The 10,237-nt window shown below is 35.0% G+C and overlaps 1 protein-coding gene across 1 annotated transcript in view; it reads left to right on the top strand.

Moving 5' to 3' along the window:
* The first annotated feature begins 6,145 nt into the window (after positions 1–6,145).
* Positions 6,146–10,237, top strand: part of LOC127855678 (RNA-binding motif, single-stranded-interacting protein 2-like) — a 202,759-nt gene continuing 198,667 nt past the window's right edge. Inside the window, exon 1 of the mRNA XM_052391441.1 lies at positions 6,146–6,318. The gene's annotated coding sequence lies outside the window, so the exon portion shown is untranslated. The remainder of the gene's footprint in view (positions 6,319–10,237) is intronic.

Genomic DNA, 10,237 nt, shown 5'->3' with positions numbered 1-10,237 from the left:
CCCCCCCCCCCCCCAACCACCAATAAAAAATAGGGGTTTGTTATATTTTTTTTTCAAACAGCTGAGTAAATTAACCCCCCCCCCCACCCCCCAACCCCCCCCATTTTTTTTTTTAAAATCTTATAAATTACCACAACCCACATTATACCCCCTCTCACTCCCCCTTGATCATGACTGGCAGATGACCCCTATTGATTTTCAGGTCACTAGGTCAAAGGTCAAGGTCACAGTGACTCGAAATAGTACAATGGTTTTCCGGATGATAACTTACATTAGGTCAAAGGTCAAGGTCACAGTGACAAAAAAACGTATTCACACAATGGCTGCCACTACAACTGACAGCCCATATGGGGGGCACCAAAGTTGACCAAACATTTGTGTTGACATAAAAAAAATGAAATTATTCTACTACATAAACTAAAACACAAAAACAGAAAATGCTATGTTTTTGATATTTTATCGTAGAATACAGAATATATTGGTGGGAGAAAATCAATAGATATAGAATAAGGTTTGTTTTATTGCTGATATTCTTTCTACAACTGTAAAATTATATTAAGTTTTGTTAGAATTCAATGTATTCAAACTGGATTTTTACAAGGCCAACATTTGCTTAAAATGCTGGACTATATTTTATTCCCTAGAGTGTATTGTGGCGTTTATGATCATAATATTATTAATAAACAATATTATTATTTAAACCACTCATGAGCTTGTTTTTGCTAAAGATCTACCTTAACTTGAAACAAATACATCGTAAACAAAGAACTAAATTGTATACATTGTTTAAGATATTTTGATGAGGAGAGGTTTTAAAATTTCCTCTTACTCTGAACTATATTCAAAATCAAAGCACTTAAGGCACTGAATTTGTTTGCTGTTGTAAAATCTTAGACGCAACTCAGTTTTTAACATAGCTTTTTATATCGCAAGTTTGAAATGACCACAACCCATTCAAATTTATAAAGAGTGTGTCTTAAAACACAGGTCGAAATGTGTTGTTTTATATGCCCCCCTTCGAAGAAGAGGGGGTATATTGCTTTGCACATGTCGGTCGGTCCGTCCACCAGGTGGTTTCCGGATAACTCAAGAACGCTTGGGCCTAGGATCATGAAACTTCATAGGTACATTAATCATGACTCGCATATGACCCCTATTGATTTTGAGGTCACTAGGTCAAAGGTCAAGGTCACGGTGACCCGAGATAGTAAAATGGTTTCCGGAGGATAACTCAAGAACGCTTATGCCTTGGATCATTAAACTTCATAGGTACATTGATCATGACTCGCAGATTTTCAGATTTTCAGGTCACTAGGTCAAAATTCAAGGTCATGGTGACCCTAAATAATAAAATGGTTTCCGGATGATAACTCAAGAACGCTTATGCCTAGGATCATGAAACTTGATAGGTAGATTGATCATGACTCGCAGTTGACCCCTATTGATTTTCAGGTCACTATATCAAAGGTCAAGGTCACGGTGACCTGAAATAGTAAAATGGTTTCCGGATAAAACTCAAGAACGCTAATGGCTATGATCATGAAACTTCATAGGTACATTGATCATGTCTTGCAGATGACCCCTATTGATTTTGAGGTCACTAGGTCAAAGGTCAAGGTCATGGTGACCCGAAATAGTAAAATGGTTTCCGGATGATAACTCAAGAACGCTTATGCCTAGGATCATGAAACTTCATAGGTACATTGATCATGACTCGCAGATGACCCCTATCGATTTTTAGGTCACTAGGTCAAAGGTCAAGTTCACAGTGACCCGAAATAGTAAAATGGTTTCCGGATGATAACTGAAGAACGCTTATGGCTAGGATCATGAAACTTCATAGGTACATTGATCATATCTGGCAGATGACCCCTATTGATTTTCAGGTCACTAGGTCAAAGGTCAAGGTCACAGTGACAAAAAACATATTCACACAATGGCTGTCACTACAACGGAGAGCCCATATGGGGGGCATGCATGTTTTACAAACAGCCCTTGTTTGTAATTGAAGTCTCATCAGTAATGTTGCTAAACCACGTTGATAGGACAGCCTGGTGTATAGCGGTATTGGACATATTGTTGGCATGGCCAGCCATAACTTACTGCGCAACAAACGAAACTGGTGTCATCTCAGTGGCCGGTACTTAGTGGTGAGGCAACTCTTATTGGCCAATAAGTAAAATAATTTGAGTCTTGCACTGGTGAAACCGAGACTAATGTGTGTGCATTAAATCGAAACTTTCCACTTAAACTGGATTAGTTTAAAAAGGAATTGATTTCATACAAAAAATTCCCTCAAAGCGAAAAGTATAATCCCTCATCGCCTTTGTGGACTGCACAGGCTAATTTGGGACGATACTTTACACACATGCATAAACCCCTTTTTCCCAGATGGAGGCTCATTTCATTGAAGTCTTTTTATGCCCCCGGATCGAATGATCGGGGGTATATTGTTTTTGGCCTGTCTGTCTGTCGTTGTATGTGTGTGTCTGTCACTAAACTTTAACCTTGGTCATAACTTTTGCAATATTGAAGATAGCAACTTGATATTTGGCATGCATGTGTATCTCATGGAGCTGCACATTTTGATTGGTGAAAGGTAAAGGTCATCCTTCAAGTTCAAATGTGAAATATATTGCTTCAAAGCGTCGCAATAGGGTCAATGTGTTTCTGACAAACACATCTCTTGTTTTTATCTTGATTGACACAATGCTGGATCTGGAACACAATATTCACCATCTACCATTCTTAGTCTTAAGTGTTAAGAATAGACTTAAATCCAAGTTTAAATCCTATCCAATCTTACTTGAGAGTTTTAACAGATCCTTGATACAAATGATGCTTAAGGTCTCCGTGGTGTAATGGATATGGAGTCCTAGTAACCAGGAGATCACGACTTCAATCACCGCTGTGGGAGCGTTGTTTAGATCTCCCCCAAAGACAGCAGTTACTGGTTCCAGGCCAAGGAAGCGGACTCTAGCGTTTCAATAAGCCTGAGGCTTTCGATGCAATCGAGCTAAAATAAATAGGTTTAAACTAAACTAATCATGCTTATTTCATATGCACAATGTTCAATATGAAAAATGGTGTCATTTGAGGGGTCACAGCTCAATTGAGAATCAACAATAAAGAAAACTAAGAACATTTTAAAGAATATTCTTAAAATTCTTAGACTTAAGGCTAAGAACAGGTTGGTTTGAATGGCCCAGCTGTGGCCCAGCTGTAGAAGTGTTTGTAGACTCAAAGATTGTGGACTCATTGTGAGTTAGAATTCAGCGCTGGACAGTTTCTGGAAGGACCTGCAACAAATGTCAACACACACTTCTTTAGCCTTGCTGGTGATTCCTTTATAAGCAGCACAATAACAATTGTTTTGCCGGCAATTGGCATGTTTTTCTTGACAGATAAAACATAATTATAAGAAATGTTCCCATATGTTCATGTCTGCACAAAATTACAGTGTATTGTGAAGAGCAGTATTATAATGGAAATGTTTGTATCAATTGATCATCTGTGCACATTGCTCTTCACCTTCAAAACCTTGCTGGCAATATTGCATCTTACATCAATCTGACGGTGTGCATTTCTGAAATACTTTCCTCAATAACTGTTGTATCCACTGCCTTATGTTTCCACATTTAACCAATAAATTTAACTTCATAGAAGTCGTACTGAATGAAATTAGTTCTTATTTAATGAATAAGTCTATTTACAGAAATGCATTTGAATGCTGAGATAAATATTTTTTCATCACAGTTTAAAGATAAAAAGAGACATTTACAGTATGTTAAAATAAGGTGCATTTAATTATCAATTAACCCATTTATGCCTTGAGGACTCGCCCATCCTTCAAATTGGATCAAATTATTTTCAAAATTAGGGATTTCTAGTATACTTATTTCTATATTTAGAATATTTCTTACAGAAATTCCTTTAAGCAAACAGCGCAGACCCTGGTGAGACAAAAAAATTGTGGGGAGCATATAGTCGCCGCTTCGTCTGTCCGTGCTTGTGTGTGTGTGTGCGTCTGTCTGTCCGTCAGTGCACAATTTTTGTCCGGGCTATTTCTCAGCAACTAATGACTGGAATTCAATGAAACTTTATGGGAAGCTTCACTACCAAGAGGACATGTGCATATTATCAGCCGGTTCTGGTCGGATGATTTTTCACAGAGTTATGGCCCTTTGAAATTTTCTATTAACTGTACATAAAGTGCTATTTCTCAGCATATTATTACGGGAATTCAATGAAACTTTATGGGAAGCTTCACTACCAACAGGATATGTGCATATTATCAGCCGGTTATGGTCGGATGACTTTTCACAGAATAATGGCCCGTTGAAATATTCGATAAACTGTACATATAGTGCAATTCTTGTCCGGGCTATTTCTCCCCAACTACTGACTGGAATTCAATGAAACTTTATGGGAAGCTTAACTACCTTGAGGAGATGCGCATGTTATTTGTGGGTTCTGGTTAGATGATTTATTTAGAGAGTTATGTCCCTTTGAAATTTTTAAGTTGCTAAAACATCCATCGTATTATTTTGTCCAAAGTTATGCCCCTCAAGGCTTTTCCTTTTATCTAAATATATATAGTGCAATATTGTGACAAACAAAAACTTTGGGGAGCATCACCCGTCTCAGACGGTTTCTTGTTCATTATGGGATGAATAAACTATTTTCTTCTCAAACTAAAAGTTTATCAAAATACACTTGGAATAACTTTTTAATTATAAGAGATAAATGCATACATGTAGAGCGTGAAAGGTAGACCAACATGTTAACTATCCATAAATGTTAACCCTTTACCAAACAACACATTTTGGACTGCCCCAAATTGAAAGAGATTGCAGACGAGAAATAATATTGTAAAGGACTACTTAGGTGATCTACGTCATTAGGTATTTTGCATATGTCATGAACTATATAAGTAACAGAAACTTTGAAACCTACAAACACTTTTTGGAATTTTGGAAAAAGATTCATGATTGAATGAAGGAACTTTCATTAATCTTGTAGAACATGCGTAGATTTGATCTAAAAATATGTGAAATAGAAAGAAGGACAATATCTTTTGGAGAGATAAATGTACCTACGTTATAAGCAAAGGACCTGTGCGACAATTCCCGGGCTTTTTAGTCTGTTTAGTTAACACCGTAGTAACGTTTTCCATATATAAAAATGCTCACCCTTCCAACTTTAAGCGTCCAGTGGGACGAGGGATAGAAAGAGAAAGTCACATATGCTTGAGTACATTTCACCACACGCGCATTGCACGCTATTTTCACATAAAAAAAAAACAGTGGAGTGATTCAGGGCGATCATGGCCCTCTTGTTTTTCTTAACCCCGCTTTGATTTCTAAATAATTTCTCATATATGTTCTTTGGTTCTCTTAAATGAATCATGACCAATTGTGCCAGTTGATAATTTCACTCTCATATAATTAATATAAATGTTTTATAAAATATAAATGAGTGCGTATAAGTACCAATTAAACACTGCATTTGTACAATGCATGCCCCCCCCCCCCCCCCCACCGCATCTACACTGTAATATTATACTTGCATATCATCTTAGTATTTAACTTGCATATCATCTTACTATTTAACATAAATATGTCCACTCCCATGAAATGATAAAACTTGTATATTTTTACAACTACCAGTAACACAATCAAAGATATCAGTGCCGATGTACATTAACCCTTTGCATGCTGGGAAATTTGTCTGCTAAAATGTCGTCTGCTGAATTAATTTTTTTTAAAACATTTTCTTTGATTTTTTTCAAAGAATACTAAAAGAATAGCAAACAGTTTGGATCCTGATGAGACGCCACGTTCTGTGGCGTCTCATCAGGATCCAAACTGTTTGCAAAGGCCTTCAAAATTCGGTACGAGCACTGAAAGGGTTAAGGCTTCACATACAGGGCCATCTACTGAATTGTGTGATAAAAAACCAGGGCAAGGACAGATTCACGGTTATAGAGGCATTTAAAGTGCCAAATGCTCCAAGCAATTCGATTATGAGACACCATTCCGACATATGACAGTTTTTCAACTTAGGGGACCAGCTATGACAGAGATTAAATTCCTTATTTTCTCTGCCTCGACTTTTCATGCAGTCTTTTATCTGATGTTATCTGATATTGTCTTAAAATTTGTAATGCATGTTAATTGAACTAGTATTATTGCTAAATTCATGCATGTGGAAAGAAAAGGAGTTAAGGGGGATTGTGAAGATGTTACAATTCAATGTTTATTATTCTAATTCACTGTAATGTAAGGCGGGCATTTGGTTGATGCTTGTATGAGACAGGTTTGTGACTCTCATGTCCATGAATTAAATTATATGGTAATTAGTTGAAAAATTATTTCTTATCATGTACAACTGGTGGATACCTGGATACAAATTACTGTGTAGATAATTTCATATGAACATCATAAGGTTTTAATACTTGGATTGTTTTGTATTATTTATGTTCATCTTTCAGGTATGTGTTAATATATAGAGGATATTTGTAGGATTAGATGGAATAATGTTTTCATTTAATGAGTGATCATATAAAATATATAATTTTTTTATGATCACGAGTGAAATAAAATCGCTATTCCATGGAATCCAACAAATTTTATTTTTATTTTATGCTTTTTAACTGTTTATTTACATTTTTAAAGAGTTTAACTGGATAATTTCGCTGGATTTATGACATCATTTCATAAAAAATGATGTCATTTCACAGTAAAACAGTTTTAAAAAAAATGATATTTTTCACTGTTATTTTTCACTGTTTAAAACAGTGAAATATCAGTTTTAATTCACTGATATTTCTCTATAAACCACCGTAAAGCATAAAATAAAATAATTTTAGTATATATTTTTTTATAATAATAAATATCATTATTATTGTTTGAAGTGTTTCAATATATTGTATTCATATTGTTTCAACCTTTTGTTGTTGTTTAAGGTTTTGGCGTGAAGTGTTGTTCTTTAATTTGTTAATGCCTGCAACAATATAGAAGAAATCATGTATTTGTATGCCCCTAGCATCTGCAGATGCCACAAGTCATCTGAGGCTTCGGCTGTCAGTTTTTCCGTCCGTTCACCGGTAACATGTTGAAAACTTTTCAAATGGACCCATGAATCAATACTGACAAATCTTCCACTGTCCACATTTATTGAATGCATCATCTTTTATATAATGATTATAGTTATTGGCATTATTAACCCTTTGAGTGCTGGAACCGGATTTTGAAGGCCTTTGCAAACAGTTTGGATCCAGATGAGACGCCACAGAACGTGGCGTCTCATCAGGATCCAAACTGTTTGCTATTCTGATAGTATTCTTTGAAAAAAATCGAAGAAAATGCTAATTTTTGAAATTTAGCAGACGACATTTTAGCAGACGACAAATTTCCCAGCATGCAAAGGGTTAAACTTTATTTTGTATTTGTTCATCATGTTGATTGTTCAATCATATCATATGTACATCTAAAATAGTTAGGGGAAAAAAAAAAGACAATGTTATAAATTTTTTATAATACCCCAATCAGCTTGTAATTATTATATACCTGAACCTACTGTTATTGATGATGGTATTTAAAGGCTTAGCATTTATTAAGATAAAAAGGGCTGTCCGGCCAGGGCAGTGGTTGGATGATTATGCAATTTTTAGGTCAGCTTTATATATTTCTTCCTACAATTAAACATTGAAACTACTAAATAAATCATAATTACCACACACAAACAATAATTATGCTACTGAGACATTTGAAAACTTCTGTGTAGTTTGATAGGCAGTACAATGCATGGTTAATTGCAGTACGTTAAAGCTACAACTTTTTTTATGTCCCCCACCACTATAGTGTTATTGTTACAACATATTGTTTTTGCCCTGTCTGTTGGTTGGTTTGTGTGTTTGTTTGCTCCAGCTTTAACATTTTGCTATAACTTTTGCAATATTGAAGATAGCAACTTCATATTTGGCATGCATGTGTATCTCATGGCGCTGCACATTTTGAGTGGTGAAAGGTCGAGGTCATCCTTCAAGGTCAAAGGTCAAATATATGGGTCAAAATCGCTTAATTAATGTACACTTTTGCAATATTGAACATAGCAACTTGATATTTGGCATGCATGTGTATCTCATGGAGCTGCAAGTTTTGAGTGGTGAAAGGTAAAGGTCATCCTTCAAGGTCAAAGTTCAAATATATGGCGACACAGTGTTTCACAAACACATCGCTTGTTTTTAGTTATACAATAGTGGTTTCACAATCGAATAACTAAAACTTGGACACACAAGAAGACGCATGAGACCACCCAGGTCAAATTCTAGCACAAGTTGTTTCATTATGAAAACATGTTTGCAAATGTGTCATGTGTTATCAGAATATGTGTTATTTAGAATAATTAATTTCTTGTGTAAGTAAATTCATATCTTAGAAAAGACATTAAACAAAATGTATTGAAGGTTTTTTGTGAATAGAATGTACATGATAGACCTAAAACGTATGGCTGTTATAAACATGTTTTGGTTGTCAGCGAATTAAGCATGATGGTTTTTTTTTTATCTAAATTCAGTTGTTTTTGTGTATGTTGAATGGAAGATAAACTTAACACACAAAAAACTTGACATCAAAAGTTACAAATAAGAATTTCACGACCTGAAATGTTCAATAAGTAGAACATCAAGTGAAAGTATAGGATTGAATTTTAAACATTTTTTTAGAAACACTTTGTACAATTTCAATTGGTGCACTAATTACACAAATGTAATCCGAGTAAACTGGACACAAATGGATGAATTCTTTATGTCCAAATATTCCGAGAAACAAGCCATATTTGTTCAACATCTGCACTAAAGAACATAGCATCTACAATGCTTTAAAAGTAAAGAGGGTGATTGAAATTGTGCAATTTTTTACGTGATCTATTCAATACTTTTGTTGAAGATGTTTGTTCATCAGCAAATCTTTTTTTTTCTGTCCATTCTACATACCAGTTATCATATTGTATGTATGATGTATGTTTTATGATTAATGTACTAAAAATATGAAAACAACATACAACAATATGTCTTTATGTTTTTCTTCAGACTGCAGTTAGAAGTTAAATTTAGATTCTTATTAAAATGACTTTTTTGCATGATATTAAGTTCAACGGAGCACATGCAATAACCATATTGATCAAGTTCAACATGAATGAAAATATCTTACCAGGTATTATAAAGGATGTCAGATCATGTAATAAAAAGTTAAATTGCGTACAAAGAAATACAACTCTCAATTGACAAGTTTTCAACCGAATATTGGATTACTTCTCTTCTTACAGAATTTCTACCCATAGTTCTACTGCTGTAAATATTATTTTGTATAATATAATTTTTTATCATTTGGAAAATTACAGTTGGATTAGCATTGTTGTCTTGCAAAGTCTTACAATAAGGCAGTGTATATAGTGACAGCAATATGTAAAAGTTGTTTAGTTTAAACTTATTTATTTTAGCTCGATTGCATAGAAAGCCTAAGGCTTGTTGAAACGCTCTCAAGTTCGTTTCCTGGGAAGAACCAGTACTTGGTGTTTTTGGGAGGTTGATCAAAGGAACGCTCTCAGTGGGGTTCGAACCTGTGACATTCCAATCCTAAGATGGACACCATATCCACTATGCCATGGCGACCTCAAACTGTTGTTTTAACTGTTGTTGTTTAATATAAATAAAATCTTTTTTATATTCATACTCTATATGTTATCAGTTAACGGTTTTTATCAGTTTTCTTAAGATAAAAGGACAGCAATTCATCAAGTTTTAACATTATATCAGGGGTGGCGAAATCAAATGTCTGAGTTGCCCGAGTCGTACATTTGCTTGTCTGGGCAACTGATTTTTTTCAATTAAGTTGTCCGTGGACAACAAGTTTTTTAAAAGTCGGGTCCAGGTATACAAAAAAATACATTGTATTAAAGCCGTAATTAAGTTTTACAAAACCGTAAGTTGACATGCGATTACATTGTCAGTGCTATTTGCGGAGCAATCAAGCTAAAATACGGGCACTCTCCTGCGCAGTGATCTCCCTTATTCTATAAGAGACCAGGAGCATGCCGCATTTTAAACATTCGGCCCGACTGTTAAGACAGTGTACAGACTGGTTTCTTTATTTTTACAATCAGACGGAAATAAAAAGTATCAAAGTAAGACAATCAAAACACGGTCTACCTTGTTATTTAAGACGACTTTAAT

This window comes from Dreissena polymorpha, chromosome 13, assembly GCF_020536995.1.
Source record: "Dreissena polymorpha isolate Duluth1 chromosome 13, UMN_Dpol_1.0, whole genome shotgun sequence".
Lineage (NCBI taxonomy): Eukaryota > Metazoa > Mollusca > Bivalvia > Myida > Dreissenidae > Dreissena > Dreissena polymorpha.
The sequence above is the reverse complement of the archived record's forward strand: the minus strand, read 5'-3'. Positions and strand labels throughout refer to the sequence as shown.